Source organism: Macaca fascicularis, chromosome 9 (assembly GCF_037993035.2).
Source record: "Macaca fascicularis isolate 582-1 chromosome 9, T2T-MFA8v1.1".
Taxonomy (NCBI): Eukaryota; Metazoa; Chordata; class Mammalia; order Primates; family Cercopithecidae; genus Macaca; species Macaca fascicularis.
This window is the reverse complement of record NC_088383.1, coordinates 107,966,781-107,990,251: the sequence shown is the minus strand read 5'-3', so window position 1 is coordinate 107,990,251 and position 23,471 is coordinate 107,966,781. Positions and strand designations below refer to the sequence as shown.

The window sequence follows — 23,471 nt, the reverse complement described above, 5'->3', positions numbered from 1 at the left end:
ACTACAGATATGATGTGCCTTTCTCTTTACCTTATTTCAGAGGGTACATAATACCAGTATTTCTTCTTTTTAGTGATACTTATCTTACTCTTTTAGTTACTGTGGTGTTTGCCAGGTTTTTTTCTCTGTTAACTTACAATTTTCCCCTTTCTTTGACTATTCATTAGAAGCAAATAACTAAGCAACTAAGGGGACGTGAATTAAGGTTCACCCCATGAAATGAAAAGTATGGAGGGATTTCTGGGCATATGTTAAAACCACCATAATTAATAAGTATCTTGGGCAGAGATTGTTTGAAGCTATGAAAATCCGTTACCTCTTTAAACTTTTACCCACTAATTTAAGCATGCATTTGTGGACCTTGCCTGTAGCAATTATTATTGTGGTGTTCTAATGCTGATTTTCATTTATTTCATTCATTTTATCTTTATAATTTGAAATTCTTCTGTAAGGAAGAGTTAGTTGTCTTTTCTCTCTCATTTATTCATTTATCCAATTTTAAAATTTGTATCACTAAGGACTTAGGGATATTTATTTTATTCTTTAGGTAATGATTCAATACTAATATTATTTATTTTGTTTCTCAGATCGTTCCAGCTTTGGTCATTGAGAATTCCTTCAGGTTGACTCCTGTGTTTTTTAGATATGTCTCATTCTTGTTGTTTTGAGCACCACCTGACTTTCTAGCAACACAAGATGATCCAGGTTTATCTATATTTTCCTCATCTTGATTTCCTTGGAATTAACTATTTCTCTAAAGATCCCTGATTTCTTTTATTATAGAATCATATTTATTTATTTTTATTTTATTTAGTTTATTTATTTTGAGAAAGGGTCTCGCTCTGTCACCCAGGCTGGAGTGCAGTGGTGCATTCATAGTTCACTTCAGCCTCCAACTCCTGGGCCTAAGCAGTTCTCCCACCTCAGCCTCCTAAGTAGCTGGGACTCTAGGCACATGGTTCTATGCCTAGCTTTTTATAATTTTTTTTTTTTTTTTGGTGTGGAAAAAGGGTTTTGCTTTGTTGCCCTGTCTGGTCTTGAGCTCCTGGCTTCAATTGATCTTCTGCATTGGCCTTCCAATGTACTGGGATTATAGGCATAGGCCACCAGGCTCAGCCTAGAGAATGGTGTTTAGAGGCCACTATCTGGGTGTTAAATGTGCTCATTGCTGCTGGAGTGTCACTGCATCTTGGTTCTGTCATTGGACAAAGCTAGAAAGTATATGTACAGTCATGCACTGCACAATGACATTTCTGTCAATGATGGACTACATATATGATGGTTTATGAGAAAAATTCCTGCCTGAAAAATTCCTATCATGTAATGACATTGTAGCTGTCATAACATTGTAGCACAGTGCATTACTCATGTGTTTATAGTGATGCTCGTGTAAACATCATCTGTTGTGCTGCCACTTGTATAAAAGTATAGCTAGCACGTACAACAATATACAGCATATAATACTTGATAATGGTAATAAATGATTATGTTACTGGTTTACCTGTTTACTATACTATACTTCTTAGTATTTTAAGCATACTCTTTCTAGTTATTAAAGGAAAACTAAGTGTAAAACAGCCTCAGACAGGTCCTCCAGAAGGTATTCCAGAAGAAGGTATTGTTATCATAGGAGATGACAGCTCCATGCATAATATTGCCCCTGAACACCTTCCAGTGAGACAAGATGTGCAGTTGGAAAACAGTGACATTGATGATCTTGATCCTGTGTAGGCCTAGGTAATATGTGTTTGTGTGTTTGTTTTTAACAAAAAGTTTAAAAAGTTAAATTAATAGAAAAAAGTTTATAGAATAAGGATTTAACATTTTTTGTATATTTTTTGTTTGTGTTTTAAGCTATGTGCTATTACAAAAGAGTCCAAAATTTAGAAAAATTAGAAAGTTTATAAAGTAAAATCGTTAAAGTAAGCTAAGGTTAATTTTTTATTGAAGAAAGAAATACTTTAACAAATAAATTTAGTGTAGCTTAAGTGTGCAGTGCTTATAGACTCTACAGTAGTGTACAATAATGTCCTAGCTCTTCACATCCACTCACTACTCACTCACTGACACACTCAGGAAACCTGTGGTTCTGCAAGCTCCATTTGTAACAAATGCTCTATAAAGGTACACCATTTATTTTTTATCTTTTATACCATATTTTTACTGTATCTTTTCTATGTTTAGATATGTTTATATATACTCATAATTACCATGTGTTAGAATTGCCTATAGTTTTCAGTGCAATAACATGCTGTTCAGGTTTGTAGCCTAGGAGTATAGCCTAGGTGTGTAGGAGGCTATAACATCTAGATTTGTGTAAATACACTCAACGACATTTGCACAACAACAAAATCACCTAACTACGCATTTCTCAGAACATATCTGTTTGTTAAGTGATGCATGACTGTATGTTTACTAGTATATATGTATACACACGTCTATTTTTATTTCTATATCTGTATATGTATTTATGTCTGTGTACATGTATCATGTAATACAGGTAGAATCATTTGTCACAGTTTGCATTTCATCTTCCTCTGGCATTGTGGTTAATTAAAAAAATTAGAAACAATAAACTTTACTCTTGGTGGTGTACAGTTCTATGGGTTTGATGAATTTAGAGAGTTATGTATCCACCCCCACTATAGAACAGTTCTATTAGTCACTAAATTTCCTCATGGTACCTGTTGATAGTTTATCTTTCCTTCACTCCAACCCATGGCAACCACAGATCTGTTTTTCATCCTCATAGTTTGCCTTTTTCCAGAATTCATACAAATGGAGTCATACAATACATAGGTATGTATATATACAATACAACCAGACGTTTGGATCTGGTTTCTTTCATTTAACAAAATACATTTATTATTTATCTGTGTCATTGCATAAATCATAGTTTGTTCCTTTTAATTGTTGAATAATATTCTATTATATGGAAGTGCCACACTTTGTTTATTCATGCACCTATTGAATTGCATTGGGGATTATTTTCAGTTTTTGCAATCATGAATAAAGTTGCTAAACATATGCACATATAGGTTTTTGGTGAGCATGTTAAAAATTCACTTGCATTTGATTCACTCTACTTTGGAGTGCAGAGTGGGATTTCCAGGTCAAATGGTAAGTGTGTGTTTATAGGAAACTGCCACACTGTTTTCCAAACTGGCTGTACCATTTGCATTTCTATCAGGAGTGCATAAGGATTTTGGTTAGTCTTTGTCCTTTATAGCACCTGCTGTTGTTGCTGTTGTTGGTTTTTTTTTAGACAAATTCTCTCTCTGTCATCCACGCTGGAGTGCAGTGGCGCCATCTCGGCTCACTGCAAGCTCCGCTTCTGGGTTCACGCCGTGATATGCCTGCCTCGGCCTTCCAAAGTGCTGGGATTACAGGTGTGAGCCACTGCGTCTGGCCTGTTATTGGTTTTTTAATGCTTTTCTAATAGGTGTATAGTACTGTATCATTGTTGTTTTGATTTGCGTGTCCCTAATGACTGTTGTTGAGTGTTGTGTCATATGCTTATTTGCCACCTGTATATCTTTTTTGGCAAAGTGTCTATTCATACTTTGGATTTTAACTTAGAAATCATATTTTGCCTTCTTTTAAAATAAATAATTTTTGAAGAACAATTAGAAAATACAAATAATCTCCCCCCAAAAGGAAATAGAAAACATTTCACCACCCAGTGATAACCATATTGTTATATATTCTTCTAGAACTTTTTCTATTCATAAATATGAAATATATATGTATTTAATCAAATGCACATTCTGTCTATTGTTTTCTACATACCTTTTTGAAACTTCAGTGTTGTAGTAGCTAGAAGAATATCACCCTTCCCCTCCATCCCTGATATCCATGTCCTAATTTCTGGAAATCTGTGAATATGTTAACTTACATGGCAAAGGGGAGTTTAAATTGTAGATGAAATTAAGGTTTCTGATCAGTCGACCTTAAAATACGGAGATTATTTTGGATTGTCCAGGTAGATCCAGTGTAATCACAAGGATCCTTAAAAGTGGAGGACCTAGGCAGAAGAGCAAATGTGAGAGATTAGATGTGATATGAGAAGGACTTGACTTTTTGCTGGCTTTGCGGATGGAGGAAGTGGCTTATGAATCAAGGAGTGTGGACAGCTTCTAGACACTGGAAAAGGAAAAGAAATAGACTCTCCCTTAGAGCTTCTAGAATGGAATGCAGCCTTCCCAATACCTTGATTTTAGCCCATTGAAATCCATTTAATACTTTTAACTTCCATTTATATAAGACCAATTTGTATTGTTTAAGCCATGAAGTTTGTGGTAATTTGTTATAGCAGCAATAGAAAACTGATACAAGTGTCAAGATAATTCTTCTACATCAATATGCTCATCCACTATAGGTTTTAAAAAAATTATAAAAGCAGAGGCATAAATAAATGTTAAAATAGATAACATGGGTTTGAAAGGGATGGGGCAGGGAGTAAGTGGGGATCCTGGGTTACTTCAGTGGAATCTTTAGTGTTTCATGGAATTTATGTTGAAGATTATTGATTTTTAATGACTGGATGATGGTATGATTTTCTGATTTTCATGTACTCATAGTTTCTTATTTGATGATTGTTTTTTCTTTCCACCCCTTCTTTAAGCAGTGGGTGAACAGAGGGGACATCATGATCTCAGGAAGTAATTGCCAGTTGAAGACATTTTCTAAATATTGCCCTATGTGTAAATGTGTGTCTGCTGAATCTAGATACAACAGCTGTTTCTCACCTTCTTACTGATGTCCTCCAAACATTCAGCAGAATCTGTGAAAAACGCCTGTCAATGTCATATTTATGATGTGGCAAGTGGAGATTAAGATTATTGTGCTTATATTTAAGGGAGATATATGTGGTGTGATTGATGTAGACATTCAAACTAAAACTAAAAGCCTAAGTTGATTCATGCATATTTTGTGAATGTTGGGATTTCTCTCGTGCTTAATAAGGTAGTGGAAATCCCAGGAACAAAAATCCCTAATAGCTTGCCATATTTGAACTTGGCTGGTATATTCTATATAAACCTAAAAAGTGCTGAGGCAGTTCCTCTTTGATTGCCAGTATTTCACATTTACCTTAGAGATGGACTTACTGACTTAACTATGAACTGTTTATCAACGTGGTTGAGGACGTTCACAGTGTTTCCTGCTGTGTCTTCCAATATTACCCTGTAGATAACTCAAATATTATTAAAACTGGTTGTTTTCTGTTCCCCACAACTAGTTGTATCTTTACCTTTACTCAACTTTGAATTCCTCCCACTATTTAGAATTCTCTTCAATCATACTTCCATTTTAGTGTACTGAAAGTTCAAGCATTTTAAAAATTCAGGCTCAAATTCTATCCCTTACATGAAATGTATTCTTATTCCCTCTGAATAGGAAGAAATGTGTCTACCTCATAGAGAGGACTGTGCTGTGTATTATGGAAATTTGAGTATTCATTAACTCCTTGAGATAGGGAATTTCTGATTCTTTTCATTCCTCTAGGACCTAGTAAAAATTTTAGGTTCAGGGGATAGTGCATAGGGTTATATGAGATTAATATTAGAGTAGAAAAACTAAGACTATGGACATCAACCCCCACATAGAAAATTCTTCACATTAAACTTTTTTTTAAATTTTAAATTTTGTGGGTACGTAGTAGGTGTATGTATTTTTGGGGTACATGAGATGTTTTGATACGGCATGCAAGGTGAAATAAGCACATCTTGGAGAATGTGGTATCTATTCCCTCAAGCATTCAGCCTTTGTGTTACAAACAATCCAATTATACTCTTAGTCATTTTAAAATGTACAGTTGAATTACTATTGACTACAGAACCCTGTTGTGCTATCAAATACTAGGGTTTGTTCATTCTTTCTATTTGTTTTGGACCCATTAACCATTTCCTCCTTCTCCCTGCCCACACCACTTCACTACTCTTTTCAGCCTCTGGTGACCATCTTTCTACTCTCTATGTCCATTAAGTCCAATTGTTTTGATTTTTGGATTCCACAAATAAGTGAGAACATGTGATGTTTGTCTTCTATGCCTGGCTTATTTCACTTAACATAATGATCTTCATTTCATCCATGTTATTGCAGATGACTAGATCTCAGTCTTTTTATAGCTGAATCGTACTATATTGTATATATGTGTACTATATTTTCTTTATCCATTCATCACTTAGGTTGCTTCCAAATCTTGGCTATTGTGAATAGTGCTGCAACAAACCTGGGAGTGCAGATAACTCTTTGATATACTGATTTTTTTTCTTTGGGGTATATAGCCATCAGTGGGATTGCTGGATTGTGTAATAGCTCTATTTTTAGTTTTTTGAGGAACTTCCAAACTGTTCGGCATAGTGGTTGTACTAACTTACATTTCCACCAATAGGGTACAAGGTTTCCCTTTTCTCTACATCCTTATCAGCATGTGTTATTGCCTTATGGCTAAAAGCCATTTTGACTGGGGTGAGATGGTATCTCATTGTAGTTTTGATTTGTATTTCTCTGATGATCAATTATGTTGAGCTCTTTTTCATATGCCTGTATGCCATGTGTATGTCTTCAGAAATGTCTGTTCAAATCTTTTGCTCATTTTTGATTGGATTATTATATTTTTCCTATAGAGTTGTTTGAGCTGCTTATATATTCTGGTTATAATCCTTTTTCAGATGGATAGTTTGCAAATATTGTCTCCCATTCTGTTGTTTGTCTCTTCACTTTATTGATTGTATCCTTTGCTGTGCAGAATCTTTTTAACTTAATGTGATCCCATTTGTCCATTTCTGCTTTGGTTGCCTCTACTTGTGGGGTATTGCTCAAGAAATCTTTGCCCAGACCAATGTGCTAGAGATTTTCCCCAGTCTTTACTTGTAGTGGTTTAATAGTTTGAGGTCTTAGATTTAAGTCTTTAATCCATTTTGATTTGATTTTTATATATGGTGAGAAGGACCTAGTTTCCTTTTTCTGCATATGGATATTCAGTTTTCTTAGCACCATTTATTGAAGAGACTGTCTTTTCCCCAGTGTATGTTCTTGGCACCTTTGTCAAAAATGAGTTCACTGTAGGTATGTGGATTGTTTCTGGGTTCTGTATTCTGTTCCATTGATCTATGTGTCTGTTTCTAATGATAGTATCATGCTGTTTTGGTTACTGTATCAGTGTAGTATAATTTGCAGTCAGGTAATGTGATTCCTCCAATTTTATTCTTTTTGCTTAGGATAGCTTTGCCTATCGTAGGTCTTTTGTGGTTCTATATACCTTTTAGGATTGTTTTTTCTATTTCTGTGAAGAATGTCATTGGTATTTTGATAGGGATTGCATAGAATCTATAAATTGCTTTGGGTAGTATGAACATTTTAACAATACTTATTCTTCCAATCTATAAATACGGAATATTTTTCCATTTTTTGGTGACCTCTTCAATTCCTTTCATCAGTGTTTTATAATTTTTATTACATTTATCTTTCACTTCTTTGGTGAAGTTAATTCCTAGGTATTTATCTGTGGCTATGTAAATGGGATTACTTTTTAAATTTCTTTTTCCCATTGTTCACTGTTGACATATAGAAATACTACTCATTTTTGTATGTTGATTTTGTATCCTGCAACCATACTGGATTTGTTTATTAGTTCTAATAATATTTTTTAGTGGAGTCTTTAGTTTTTTTCCAAATATAAAATCATGTCCTCTGCAAACAAATATAATTTGACTTCTTCCTTTCCAATTTGACTGCCCTTTACATCTTTGTCTGGTTGCTCTAGCTAGGGCTTCCAGTACTATGTTTAATAACAGTGATGACAGTGGTTATCCTTGTCATGTTTCAAATCTTAGAGGAAAGGCTTTCAGTCTTTTCTTGTTCAGTATGATACTAGCTGTGGATCTGGTGTATATGGCACTTATTACATTGAGGTATGTTCCTTCCCCAGTTTTTTGAGGATTTGTATTATGAAGGGATGGTAAATTTTCAATTAATTTTTCAGCATCAATGGAAATGATCATGTGGTTTTTATCCTTCCTTTTGTTGATATGATGTATCATATTGGTTGATTTGCATTTGTTGAAACATCCTTGCATCCCAGGGATAAATTCCACTTGATCATGATGAATGATCTTTCTGATATATTCCACTTGATCATGATGAATGATCTTTCTGATATAATATTGAGTTTGGTTTACTAGCATTTTGTTGAAGATTTTTGCATCAATATTCACCAGAGATATTGGCCCATAGTATTGTTGTTATTGTTGTTGTTTTTGATGTGTCTTTATCTGATTTTATTATCAGGGTAATCCTGACCTCATAGAATGAGTTTTGAAGAATTCCTTCCTTTCCTATTTTTCAGGATACTTTGAATAGGATTGGTTTTAATTCTTCTTTAAATGTTTTGTAGAATTCAGCAGTGAAGCCATCAGGCCCCAGGATTTTCTTTAGTGGGAAACTTTTTATTACAACTTTGATCTTGCTATTTGTTGTTGGTCTGTTCAAGTTTTGGATTTCTTCTCGATTCAGTCTTGGTAGGTTGTGTCTAAGAATTTGTCCAGTTCTTCTAGACTTTCCAATTTATTGGTATATAGCTGCTCCTAGTAGCCACTAATGATCCTTTGGATTTCTGCAGTATCACTTGTAATGTCTGGTATTTTTTTTTCATTTATGATTTTCTTTATTTGGATCTTCTTTCCTTTTTTGTCAGTCTGACTAAAGGTTTGTCAATTTTGTTTAACTTTTCAAAAAAACAACTTCTGGTTTCATTGATCTTTTGTGTATTTTTTCATTTCAATTGCATTTATTTCTGCTCTGATCTTCATTATTTATTTTCTTCTACTATTTTGGGTTTAGTTTGTTCTTGCTTTTCTAGATACTTAAGATGCATTATTAGATTTTTCATTTGAAGTTTTTTCTTTTTTGATGTAGGCACTTACAGCTATAAAATTCCCCATTAGTACTTCCTTTGCTGTATCCCGCAGGCTTTGGTATTTTGTGTTTTCATTATCATTTTTTTTCAAGAAAGTTTTAAATTTTATTCTTAATGTATTTACTGACCCATTGATCATTCAAGAGCATATTGTTTAATTTCCATGTATTTGCACAGTTTCCAAAATTATTGTTCTCCTTAATTTCTAGTTTTATTCTATTGTGGTCAGAGAAGATAATTGATACTATTTCAAATTTTTGAATGTTTTAAGACTTGTTTTGTGACCTAACCTATGATTCATTCTTGTGAATGATCCACGTGCTGAGGAAAATAATGTGTATTCTGCAGCTGTTGAATAAAATGTTCTGTAAATATCTTAGATCCATTTGATCTGTAGTGCAGATTAGTTCTGATGTTTCTTTTTATTTTATTTTATTTTTTATTTTTTAATTTTTTTTATTTTTTAATTTATTATTATTATTATACTTTAGGTTCTAGGGTACATGTGCATAACGTGCAGGTTTGTTACATATGTATACTTGTGCCATGTTGCTGTGCTGCACCCATCAACTCGTCAGCACCCATCAACTCGTCATTTACATCAGGTATAACTCCCAGTGCAATCCCTCCCCCCTTCCCCCTCCCCATGATAGGCCCCGGTGTGTGATGTTCCCCTTCCCGAGTCCAAGTGATCTCATTGTTCAGTTCTCATCTATGAGTGAGAACATGCGGTGTTTGGTTTTCTGTTCTTGCAATAGTTTGCTGAGAATGATGGTTTCCAGCTGCATCCATGTCCCTACAAAGGACACAAACTCATCCTTTTTGATGGCTGCATAGTATTCCATGGTGTATATGTGCCACATTTTCTTAATCCAGTCTGTCACTGATGGACATTTGGGTTGATTCCAAGTCTTTGCTATTGTGAATAGTGCTGCAATAAACATACATGTGCATGTGTCTTTATAGCAGCATGATTTATAATCCTTTGGGTATATACCCAGTAATGGGATGGCTGGGTCATATGGTACTTCTAGTTCTAGATCCTTGAGGAATCACCATACTGTTTTCCATGATGTTTCTTTATAGATTTTCTGTCTGGAATATCTGTCCAATGCTGAAAGTGTGGTGTCAAAGTTTCCAGCTATTATTGAGGACTATCTCTCTCTTTACCTCTAATGATAACCTTTTTGTACTTATATATCTAGGTGCTCCAGTGTTGGGTGCATATATATTTAAAATTTTTATATTCTCTTGCTGAATTGACCCCATAATCATTATATAGTATCTTATTTGTCTCTTGTAGTTTTTGTCCTGACATCTATTTCATCTGATATTAAGTATAGTGACTCCTGCTTTTTACTGGTTTCCACTGGCATGGAATATCTTTTTCCATCCCTTTATTTTCAGTCAATTTGTGTCTTCATAGGTGAGGTGTGTTTCTTGTAGGCAGCAGATCAATGAATCTTATTTTCTCATCCATTCAGCCAGTGTATGCTTTTTGATTGGAGAGGTTAGTTCATTTACTTTAAATGTTATTATTGATAAATAATAACTTACTCCTGCCATTTTGTTATTTGTTTTCTGGTTGTTTTGTGGTGTTCTTTTCCTTCTTTTTTTTCCTTCCTGTATTCCTCTAGTGAAGGCAATTTTCTCCACTCATATGATTTAGTTTCTTGCTTTTTTAAATTTGTGTACCCATTGTATGTTTTTTGGTTTGAGGGTAACCTGAGGCTTGCAAATACTGTTTTGTAACCTACTATTTTAACCTGATACCTTTTTTAAACTTTTATTTTAGGTTTTGGAGTACAAGTGAAAGTTTGTTACATAGGTAAACACATATCACAGGGGTTTTATACATATTATTTCATCACCCAGTATTATTTCATCACCCAGGTATTAAGCCCAGTACCCAACAGTTATCTTTTCTGCTCCTCTCTCTTCTCCCTCTTCCTACCCTCTCTGCTCAGGTATACCCAATGTCTGTTGTTTCCTTCTTTGTGTTCAGAAATTCTTATAATTTAGCTCCCATTTATAAGGGAGAACATGTGGTATTCAGCTTTCTGTTCCCGTGTTAGTTCACTAGGGATTGTAGCCTCCAGCTCTATCCGTGTTCCTGCAAAAGACATGATCTTGTTCTTTTTTATGGCTGTAAAGTATTCCATGGTGTATATGTACCACATTTTCTTTATTCAATGTGTCATTGATGGGCATTTAGGTTGATTCCATGTCCTTGCTATTGTGAATAATGCTGCAGTGAACATTTGCATACATGTGTCTCTATGGTAGAATAATTCATATTCCTCTGGGTATATACCCAAAAGTGGGATTGCTGGGTTGAATGATAGTTCTGCTTTTAGCTCTTTGAGGAATTGTCACACTGCTTTGCACAATGGTTGACCTAATTAACATTCCTACCTTAACACTATTTACATAAATAAACAAAGGAGCAAAAGGAAAACCAATAAAAACTCTATGCCTTAACTTCATCTCCCTGCTTCTTAACTTTTTGTTGTGTCTATTTATGTCTTATTGTACTGACTATGTCTTGAAAAGTTGTTGTAATTATTATTTTTTATTGCTTCATTGTTTAGTTTTTCTACTTAAGATAAGAGTAGTTTACACACCACAGTTACCATGTTATAATATTCTATGTTTTTCTGTGTACTTACTATTATCAGTGAGTTTTGTACCTTTCTGTGATTATTTATTGGTCATTAGTGTCCTTTTCTTTCTGATGGAAGAACTTCCTTTAACATTTCTTGTAGGATAGGCCTGGCGTTGGTGAAATCCCTCAGCTTTTGTTTGTCTGGGAAAGTCTTTATTTCTCCTTTGTGTTTCAGGGATACTTTACTAGATATAATATTCTAGGATAAATGTTTATTTTCTTCAGCACTTTAAATATGTCATGCCATTCTCTTCTGGCCTGTAAGGTTTCCACTGAAAAGCCTGCTATTAGACATGTCGTATATTATTTGTTTCTTTTTTCTTGCTGGTTTTAGGGTCCCTTCTTTATCCTTGACCTTTGGGAGTTTGATTATTAAATGCCTTGAGGTAGTCTTCTTTGGGTTAAATCTGCTTGGTGTTCTATAACCTTTTTGTACTTGGATATTGATATCTTTCTCTAGGCTTAGGAAGTTCTCTGTTATCCCTTTGAGTAAACTTCCTACGCCCATCACTTTCTCTACTTCCTCTTTAAGGCCAATAACTCTTAGCTTTGCCCTTTTGAGGCTATATTTTATTTCATTATGTGTGTATCCATTGCATGTTTTTTGGTTTGAGGATTCCCCGAGGGTTGCAAATACTATTTTATAACCTATCTAGATCTTGTAGGTGTGCTTCATTGTTTTTTATTCCTTTTTCTTTTGTCTCCTCTGTGTATTTTTAAATAGCCTGTCTTCAAGCTATTTCTTCTGCTTGATCAGTTCTGCTATTAAAGGACTCTGATGCATTCTTCGGTATACCAATTGCATTTTTCAGCTCCAGAATTTCTTCTTAGTTGTTTTTAATTATTTCAATCTCTTTGTTAAATGTATCAGATAGAATTCTGAATTCCTTCTCTGGGTTATTTTGAGTTTCTTTGAGTTTCCTCACACAGCTATTTTAAATTCTCTTTCTGAAAGGTCACATATCTCTGTTTCTCCAGAATTTATCAGTGGCACCTTATTTAGTTTATTTGGTGAGGTCATGTCTTTCTGGATGGTGTTGATGCTTATAGATATTCTTTGGTGTGTGCACATTGAAGAGTTAGTTATTTATTGTGTTCTTCACTATCTGGACTTATTTGTAGCTATCCTACTTGGGAAGGCTTTCCAGATATTTGAAAGGACTTGGGTGTTGTGATCTAAGCTGTATCTGCTTTCGGGGACACCCTAAACCCAGTAACACTGTGGTTCTTGTAGACTCATAGAGGAACTACCTTCATGGTCTTAGACTAGATCTTGAAGAATTCGCTGGATTATCAGGCAGAGACTCTTGTTCTTTTCCCTTACTTTCTCTCAGAGTCTCTCTCTCTGTTCTGAGCCACATAAAGCTGGAGCTGGAGTGACACAAGCACCTCTGTTGCCACCACTACTATGACTGTGCTGGGTCAGTCCTGAAGCCAGCACAGCACTGAGTCTTGCCCAAAGCCTGTTGTACCACTCCCTGGCTACTGCCTGTGTTCATGCAAGGCCCTGGAGCTCTACAATCAGCAAGTGGCAATGCCAACCAGGCCTGTATTCTTTTCAGGGTGGTGAGGTTCCCCAGTCCCAGCTAGGTCCAGAAGTGCCATCCTGGATTAGGGACTAGAGTCAAAAACCTTAGAAGTCTACCTAGTGTTCTATTGTACTGTGGCTGACATGGCACTCAGATTGCAAGATGCAGTTCTTCCCACTCTTTTCTCCCATTTCCAAAGACAGAGAAGCCTCACCCCATAGCCACCACCACCCCAGTCCACAAGGAATACTGCCAGACTTTCGCTGATGTTCCCTTAAGGCCCAGGGGCTCTTAAGTCAATTTGTGGTGGATGCTGCCTGGCTCAGGACTCACCCTTCAGGGCAGCAGTTTCTCCTCTAGCCTAGGGCAGGTCCAGAAATGGCCGAGAGTCAAGTCCTGGAATCAGGGACGTCAAGAACCCACTTAGTGCTCTATCCCAGTGTGGTTGTGCTGGTACCTAAGGTGCAAGACAAAGCCCCCTTTACTTTTCCCTATGTTTTTCTCAAGCAGAGGGAGTTTTACCTTGTAGCCAGCACAGCTGGTAATGTGGTGCTCTCACCTGAAGCCAGCAAGTCTCAGAGGCTCACCCAAGGCCCTTGATTATAGTACCTGGCTATTGCTGCTAGCTATTCAGGGCCCAAAGGCTCTTCAGTTAGCAGGTAATGAATGCTGCCAGGACTGGGTGTTTTTCTTCAAGGCAGTGGAATCCCTACTGGCCCAGGGTGTGTCTAGAAATGTCAACTGGAAGCTAGGGCCTGAAACGTGGGCCTCATGACTCTGATCAGTGCCTATCCTGCTGTGGCTGAACAGGTATCCAAGATGCAAGACAAAGTCTTCTCTACTCTTCTTTTTCTCCTCAAGTGGAAGGAAGGGATCTCTTATGGAGCTTTGAGCTGTGCAGCCTGCGGTTAGGGGAAGAGTTGTGCAAGCACTTCCTTGTCTTCTCCAGCTTGTGTCTCAGCATGTCACATGCCCCCTCAGTCCACTGTGTCTGGGCCTAGTTTAACACAAGGATTTGCCTAAGAGTTGCAGTCCTTATGGTCTAGACTGCCCTTCGAGTTTACTTGGAGACACAGAGTGCTGTAGCCCTCCCTGACAAGGTTTGCAGGCACTCAGATTCGGACAACTGGGATTGGTGATTCCTTTCTGGCTAGGTCTAGTTTAAATGCTCCCTCCGTGGGTGGGCATCAGCTGAGTTTGGTCCAGTTTTCTTTTCTGCTTTATCAGGATGGCACTGAGTTAAATTTCTCAGAATTTCTCTGTTCTTCCTCCCCTAGTGCCCAGAGAAGCTCTCTGCACCAAGCTACCACTGCTAGGGGGCAGAAGAGGGGTGGTGTCAGAGATTCAGGCTGTATTTTCTATCTCCTCAGTGCCTCTTTCAGTGATATTAAGTTAAAACCAGGTACAATGAGTGCCAGCCCACCCCCACCCCCCGATTTTTGATTCTCATGAAGGTGTTGGGTTTTTTTTGGTATAGATAGTCATTAACTTGGTGTTCTTCCTTCATATATAACTGTGTGAGGAGGTAATGCCTGCAACTGCTGTTGCCATCTTGCTATTATTAAGGCACAAGCCTGAGGACAAAAGCCAGTGTTCTAAGGACATCAGAGAAGAAATTAGAAAGCACTTGCATTATACCACTAAGCTACTAAATTAATTAATCCTTAAAACACCTTACTTTGTCTTCTCTTTTTATGTATTACATTTATTTGTTTTTTTCTTATTTGCTATTGTAAGTGTCTTAATTAATTCAGAGTAGGACCCTTAGCGAGATGCTCTATATCTTGTCTTGCCTAAACCATCAAGCAGGCAATAAATATGGTGACCAGGAACATGAGCTTTGAAGTGAATCAGATTTATATTTAAATCCTGGCTCTGGTCTTTTATTAGATGAGTAACCTTGCATGAATTATTTAACCTTGCTAATCTCTTTTTTTCTCATCTATGAAATAAGAGTAATAATTTTAGCTGTTTTACAGTGTTATTAGGATTAATAATGCATTCACACCCTTAACATAGTATCTCTCACATACTAAGTGCTCAATAAACTCTTATTATTAATGTTCATCAGTGCAGATTGATGCCACTGTCCACACCATTTATGCATTAAGTAAACATTGATTAGGGACCTAGTTTGTAGGTTGAGTGTTGAAAACAGCTTGCTTCTCTCCTATGGAGACAGGCATGTGAACTGTAAAGCTTTTAATGGAGGGATCAGATAATTTGAAGTTCTTTACTCTTGTGTCTTCCAAGACCTGGAAAGGAATAAATGGACTATCTGGTCTTGCTACTTTGACTTTCGAGATAATGCTTCAGAAAGCCCTGGCTCTACTCTCACAGCCAATAAATATCATCCTCTGCCATAGTTTTCCAGGACACGTCCATAGCCTGTGTGTTCCCTGGCCCTGTTAGTTGGCCAGCTCACCATTTTCAGGTAATATTTATGACAAAGCTGATGGTGATTTTAGAAAATCACTTAGAATGTCTCCCTTCACCTGTCCCCAGATACATATCTCTTTTTCACTGTGGGCAGGGATCATGAAAGGCTAGGCGGATACTGCTGTATTTCTTTTACTAGCATAGTCTTGTGTGTTCTTCACAAAAGCTTAGGAGACCTCCATTATGACATTCACCACCCTCCCTCAACACATACACTTGCATACACACTGCCCTTCCCTCAGGTAAATCTCAGCAAAGAGCAAAGCATTTTAAACTTGCAAAAGGAGGTAAAAAACTTGGAAGGCCCTGCTCTGGAGAAGATGCTATGAGACTGCCTTGGAAAGGGAATGTCAGATCATCTTTCAGTCCAGGGAAAGCACACTGAAATGCACTAGGATACAGAATAAAAGAGAACTGGGCTGGGAGCCAGGAGACCGGTATTCCATAACAGACTTATGATGGGACCTTAGAAAGTCACTTCACCTTTCTATGTCTGTTTACTCATCTCCAGTTAACAACTATACATTCGTTGAATAGTTATTTATTTAATAATTATAAGTAGTTTATGAATTATATATTTATTTCAATAATTGCCTATTTGATTATTTAATTAAATATCTCCAGGAGATCAGAGACTACATCTGGTTCTACTTGGTATTGTAACCACTAGTATAATTCCTGATATAGAGTAAGTGCTCAAAAAATAATTATGAAAAATTTATGACTGAAGAAATGAATCTGATAGGAATGGGCTCTGGGAGAGGACCCTGAAGGTCCCTTCCTATTCTGTAAATAAAGGGAAAGTTATGTTTCCTCACATCCTCTTTAGTATAAAGAGGATGAATAGGCTGGGTGCGGTGGCTCACACCTGTAATCCCAGCACTTTGGGAGGCTGAGGTGGGCAGATCACTTGAGGTCGGGAGTTTGAGACCAGCCTGGCCAACATGGTGAAATGCCATCTCTACTAAAAATACAAAAATTAGCCAGGCGTGGTGGTTCATGCTTGTAATCGCAGCTACTCTGGAAGCTGAGGTGGGAGAATTGCTTGAATCTGGGAGGTAGAGGTTGCAGTGAGCCAAGATTGCACCACTACACTCCAGCCTGGGGGACAGAGTAAGTGAGACTCCATCTCAAAACAAAACACAACAAAAAACTGAATAGTGCTTCTTTGAAAAGGAATACACCTGCCATTGTATTTGAGAGGGGGGAACCACCTCAAGAAAGTGGAAGCACTAGAATGAACTTTTGAGGAAAATCTGGCTACTTTGACTCTACATGAGTGTATTTGGCAAAGCCTGAAGGTATATACACGTATGCACTTATCTTAAAGACCAAGGTAGAATCATATAAAGGTAAAACCATTATCTTGGACTATTTAGTGTCAATCAGAAATAAGAGAAAGTCCAATTCTTCATGTGTTGAAATAAATTTGGGGGCTTCCATAAAGGTTGTAGGGAAACTAAAGAATTCTGCAGGAGAAATTAACTCCTATATAGTGAGATGCCTCTGATGCAGAGGACATCTTGAAGCAATATGCAATACTTGATGACACCTCTTCAACACTTTGTAAATCTGACCTTTCCTTTCATCTGTCATTATGCTGAATCACATGGCCCAGCAAGCAGCTAACACATTGCAACCAAACTTCACAATTGCAGGCTGGGAACATGTGCTTCCTTACATTGATTAGTGATATTACCAGTGTTTAAGCCCATTTCCTGTCACCTTGGAGGATGGAGGTTACTTGACAGGAAGTCATTCTGTTGTCATCCAGCAGGGCTGCCAATGAATTCTTTAAACTTGTCGATGAGTAGAAACGCAGCCGGCTTTACTCTGACTTAAAGCTTTTGCATATGTTGAGTAACGCAGCATTTAGTACATCATGGAAGCACCTAGTTTTGATACTAATGGAATGTGCATTTCTTTGAATTTCTAAATTCCCAAAGGTTTAGGCAAATGCTGACATGAAAACTGTTTCAGTTAAAAATGAGCTTACTTTATGCTTAAAGGGTCATTTTGCATTAGCTGTGTCTTCAAGTCGATTTTGAAAAATTACCTCTTTGAGGAGTGGGCAAAAAAGGAGTCCCAAGTGGTAGTCCATTTCCTTTAATATATTCAAGCAACTTTTTCTTTGTATTGAAGATATTATTTGTCATACATTTTCCTTGTCATATTGAGCATTCCCAGACCATCATTTAAAACAGATTGGTAATTTGGCCCTTAATTTTGGCACCTGTACATCTTTTAAAGCTCTGGGCTGTGTTTGGAAACTTTACTACTCTGTAAGTTAATACCCTTTTAGGGCCTAAACGCCACCATTAACAGCAAATTGGCCTCTCAGGATGCTGGATAGAACCATTTTTTATATTTATTTGTTTAATCTTTATTAGCCAAAGGTTGTCCAACAGCTCTAAGGGAGTGATTTGCCCATGAGGCTTGGAAGCATGTTTAAATCTTTCCCTATAACTTCAGGGTTGGGAGAGAATACTTGAGGCTGCTTATAATTCCAACTGCTGTTTCTAGGCAGCCTTGAAAACCCAGCCATAAACTACTCTCATTCCCTGGCCTTTAGGCCTAGTAAGTCTAGATTTTCATACTAGAGAAGACCACAGAGATCATGTGGTCAAAACCCCTTATTTTACAGGTGGGTAAGCTGAAGTCCAAAGTGGGGAAGTGATTAAGCTGCTAGAGTTTTAAGTTATTTCTCTTCCCAGGGGATATTTGCTTATCCACCACTTGATAGTAGGCTTCGTCCCTGGGATGCAAGATTGGTGCAACATACACAAATCAATAAACATGATTCACCACATAAACAGAACTAACGACAAAAACCACATGATTGTGTCAATAGATGCAGAAAAGGATTTCCATACAATTCAACATCCATTCATGTTAAAAACTCTCAATAAACTAGGTATCAAAGGAACATACCTCAAAATAATAAGAGCTGTATGTGACAAACCTATAGCCAACATCATGCTGAATGGGCAAAATCTAGAAGCATTCCCCTTGAAAACTGGCACAAGACAGGATAGCCTCTCTCACCACTCCTATTCAGTATAGTATTGGAAGTTCTGGCCAGGATAATCAGGCAAGAGAAAGAAATAAAGGGCATGCAAATAGGAAGAGAGGAAGTCAAGCTATCCTAGTTTGCAGATGACATGATTCTGTGTCTAGAAACTTCCAGTCTCAGCCCAAAAGCTTCTTAAGAAGATAAACAACTTCAGCAAAGTTCCAGGATACAAAATAAATGTGCAAAAATCACTAGTATTCCTACATCAATAACAGTCAAACTGAGAGCCAAGTCAGGAATGAACTCACATTCACAATTGCCACACAAAAAAATAAAATACCTAAGAATAAAGCTAACTGAGGAGGTAAAAGATCTCTATAAGAAGAACTATAAACCACTGCTCAAAGAAATCAGAGATGACACAAACAAATGGAAAAACATTCCATGCTCATGGATAGGAAGAATCAATATTGTTAAAATGGCCATACTGCCCAAAGCAATGTATAGATTCAGTGCTATGCCTATTAAACTATCATTGACATTGTTCACAGAACTAGAAAAAAACTATTTTAAAATTCATATGGAACCAACAAAGAACCTGAATACCCAAGGCAATCCTAAGCAGAAAGAACAAGGCTGGAGGCATCAGACTGCCTGACTTCAAACTATACTACAGGACTATAGTAACCAAAACATCATGGTACTGGTACAAAAACAGACAAATAGACCAGTGGAACTGAATACAGAACCTGGAAATAAGACCACACACCTACAACTGTCTGATTCTCGACAAACCTGATAAAAATAAGCAATGGGGAAAGGATTCCCTATTCAATAAATGGTGCTGGGATAACTGGCTAGCAATATGCAGAAGATTAAAACTAGAACTTTTCCTTATACCATATATAAAAATTAAGATGGATTAAAGGCTTAAATGTAACACCCAAAACTTTAAAATCCCTGGAAGGCAACCTGGACAATACCATTTGGGACACAGGCATAGGCAAAGATTTCATGATGAAGATGCCAAAAGCAATTGCAACTAAAGCAGAAATTGACAAGTGGGATCTGATTAAACTAAAGAGCTTCTGCACAGCAAAAGGAACTATTAACAGAGTAAATAGCCTACAGAATGGTAGAACATTTTTGCAAACTATGCATCCAACAAAGGTCAACTATCCAGCATCTACAAGGAATTTAAGCAAATTTACAAGAATAAAAAGCAAGCCCATAAAAAAGTGGGCAAAGGGGCTGGGCACAGTGGCTCATGCCTGTAATCCCAGCGCTTTGGGAGGCCGAGGCAGGCAGATCACCAGGTCAGCTGATCGAGACCATCCTGGCTAACACAGTGAAACCCTGTCTCTACTAAAAATACAAAAAGTTAGCCGACCGTGGCGGCGGGTGCCTGTAGTCCCAGCTAGTCGGGAGGCTGAGGCAGGAGAATGGCGTGTACCCGGAAGGCGCAGCTTGCAATGAGTCCAGATTGTGCCACTGCACTCTAGCCTGGGCAACAGAGCAAGACTCCATCAAAAAAAAAAAAAACATTGGGCAAAGGACGTGAACAGAAACTTTTTAAAAGAAGACATACGCGTGACTGACAGTCGTGAAAAAAAAAGCTCAACATCACCAATCATCAGAGAAACGCAGATCAAAACCACAATGAGATACCATCTCACACTAGTTAGAATGACCATTATTAAAAAGTCAAAAAATAAAATATGCTGGTGAGGTTGTGGAGAAAAAGGAACACTTATACACTGTGGTAGTGTAAATTAGTTCAACCATTGTGAAAAACAGTGTGGTGATTTCTCAGATACCTAAACACAGAAATACCATTCAATCCAGCAATCCCATTACTGAGTATATACCCAAAGGAATACAAATCATTCTATTATGAAGACACATGCATGCACATGTTCACTGCAACACTGTATACAATAGCAAAGATATGGAATCAACCTAAGTGGCCATGAATGATAGACTAGATAAAGAAAATGTGGTAAATATACACCATGGAATACTATGCAGCCATAAAAAGAATGAGATCATGTCCTTTACAGGGACATGGATGGAGCTGGAGGCCATTAACCTTAGCAAACTAACACGTGAAGGGGGAGGACAATGGCTTATGAGGCTCGCCGCAGACAACTTGGTGGCAATGTCCATGAGCCAGGTGAGTGCATGGCAGCAGCAGGGCCTCGCATGTGGCAGGGTGACCTGGGTTTCACCTCCCTCTGGTTCCCTGGAAGTGGGCCAGCAATCAGGGAGGGAGCAGCTGCAGAGGCAGAGGCTCCAGTGTGTCTCTCTCTGCTGCCCCCTTAGCCCAAGCCAGGGAGGCCAGGCGGTCTGGGTGTCTGAAGACAGGGTCCACTGCCCAAGAATGGGAAATCTCTTCACCAGGATATGGAGACTGTTCAATCACCAGGAGCACAAAAGTATCATTATTGGGCTGGATAGTGCAGGGAAAACTACCATCCTTTAACAATTTTCTATGAATGAAGTTGTACATACATCTCCCACAACAGGAAGTAATGTAGAAGAGGTAGTGATTAATAATACATGTTTCCGGCTGGTGGCTCACGCCTGTAATCCCAGCACTTTGGGAGGCTGAGGTGGGTGGATCACCTGAGGTTAGGAGTTCGAGACCAGCCCAGCCAACATGGTGAAGCCCTGTCTCTACTAAAAATACAAAAATTAGCTGGGTGTGGTGGCATGCACTTGTAATACCAGCTTCTCGGGAGGCTGAGACAGGAGGATTGCTTGAACCCGGGAGGCGGAGGTTGCAGTGAGCCAAGATCGCACCACTGCACTCCAGCCTGGGTGACAAAGCAAGACTGTGTCTCAAATAACAATAATAATCATAATCATAATAATATACATTTCCTAATGTGGGATACTGGTGGCCAAGAATCTCTTCGTTCTTCCTGAAACTCTTACTATACTAACACAGAATCTGTATAGTTGTGAACAGTAGAGAGAGAGAGAGAGAGAGAGGATTTCTGTAACTAGAAACTCTATAAAATGTTAGCACATGAGGACCTAAGAAAAGCTGGATTGCTGATTTTTGCTAATAAATGAGATGTTAAAGAATGCATAACTGTAGCAGAAATCTCCCAGTTTGTGAAGCTATTATCTTTTAAAGATCACCAGTGTCATATCCAGGCATGCTGTTCTCTAACTCGTGAGGCATTGTGCCAAGGACTTGAATGGTTGATGTCACAACTTAAGATTAGATGATCTCTACTGACTTCTTCTCATAGACTTTGTATAAATGAAGTGCTAAACTTTACCTGAAAGCTGCAGCAATTAAAGATTTAGATATATTTATAATCAACTGATTTAAGCCTTTTCCATGAGAAGAAAAATTAAGACCACTTATTTGAAAACAAAGATGAAGTCTCACCTTCCAATCTGCTTTCTCGTTAGTTTTTTCCAAAGTAAGTTATTAAAGCTGTGAATGACATTTTTTTCATAATGAATCCTCTCAGGACATTGTGTAGCCTGTGGTAAGTACAAAGGGAGAGGAAGACATTTTGAATTTTAAGAGCTTTATTGTCAGCATAACCCTCCCTAGTTGAGTGTTGTTCTCTTCTTGTTCCGTTAAGTCAAAATACAAATCAGCACAGATATTCAGTTTCCAGTATTTTAAAATATAATGTTACTTAGGAAAGTATTTTGCATAAGGTTGTATATGTATTGTTTATATACCTCAAGTTCAAGTTAATAGCTTTGACTGATGTTCTAAAGAAAAGCAAATAACACAAATATTAATAATATCCTTAGCTATAACCATAATGAGATAAGTACTGGCATTGGTGTTAGGTGCCATTTTATACTTTCTCCCTATATTTTCTGTATTGTATTAACCAACCCTCCAAATCATTGAGCTGCTTGTTTTAAAAAAAAAAAAGGAAAAGGAAAAAGCATGATATTGTGTATCTATTTTTTGTTGTTGACCAATCATACAGATGGAAACATAATTCAACAGAATTTGATAGCTGCCAGATTCTTGGCTTAGTATTACTAATGGGCAGGATTGTACAAGATTATTACTTGCAATTGTTCTTATGACATCTAAATTACTGAATAAATTTTTAATCCATTAATCAGTCTATCATAAATTGTGATTAAAATTATCAAATGAATTATCAGCATTAATTGGAAACTGTTGTGTGAAACATGTCTACTCAGAGAAGTAATATTCTATAAATATTATAAAATAATTTAGCTATGTTATTTTTAAGTATTAAATTATATGTCAAGCAGTTAAAGTGAATTTCGAAGTAAAAGTAAGGTATGTTTTCTGAACAACATTGGTAATTCCTTAATTTGCAGATTTCTTCTTTTTTATTTTAGGACTTAGAATATAGTGTGAGATTTTTTATTTATGTAAATTTTGTTGTATCTTCTGTAATATAAATATATTGTTTGACAATTATAAAATGCAAGCTTTTTTAAATATCTTTAAGAATTTCTTTTAAAAATTGATTGATACAATGTAGTATTTGTACTAAGAAGTAACTTGACCCAAAATACCCTTTATGTTTGCTTAGAGCATTTTTTAAAAATATCTGAAAGTCAAGGATATTCCTGTCACAACTGTAAACAAATTTGTCATAAATGTATTAAAACATATTATTGGGTACTCTATTTGTATATCTTTTTTTTTTTTTTTTTTTTTTTTTGAGATGGAGTCTTGCTGTGTCACCAGGCTGGAGTGCAGTGGCACGATCTCGGCTCACTGCAACCATTGCCTCCCAGGTTCAAGCAATTCTCCTGCCTCAGCCTCCCGAGTAGCTGGGACTACTGGCAAATGCCACCACGCCCGGCTAATTTTTGTATTTTTAGTTGAGACGGGGTTTCACCATGTTGGCCAGGATGGTCTCGATTTCCTGCCCTTGTGAT

General features: G+C 37.2%; 1 protein-coding gene and 1 pseudogene across 2 annotated transcripts in view; both read left to right on the top strand.

Annotated features, from left to right (window-relative positions):
* The window catches only part of HPSE2 (heparanase 2 (inactive)), a 792,642-nt gene that overhangs the window by 197,075 nt on the left and 572,096 nt on the right, over window positions 1-23,471 (top strand). The window lies entirely within an intron of this gene.
* Window positions 20,949-21,803, top strand: LOC102137582 (ADP-ribosylation factor-like protein 5A; annotated as a pseudogene).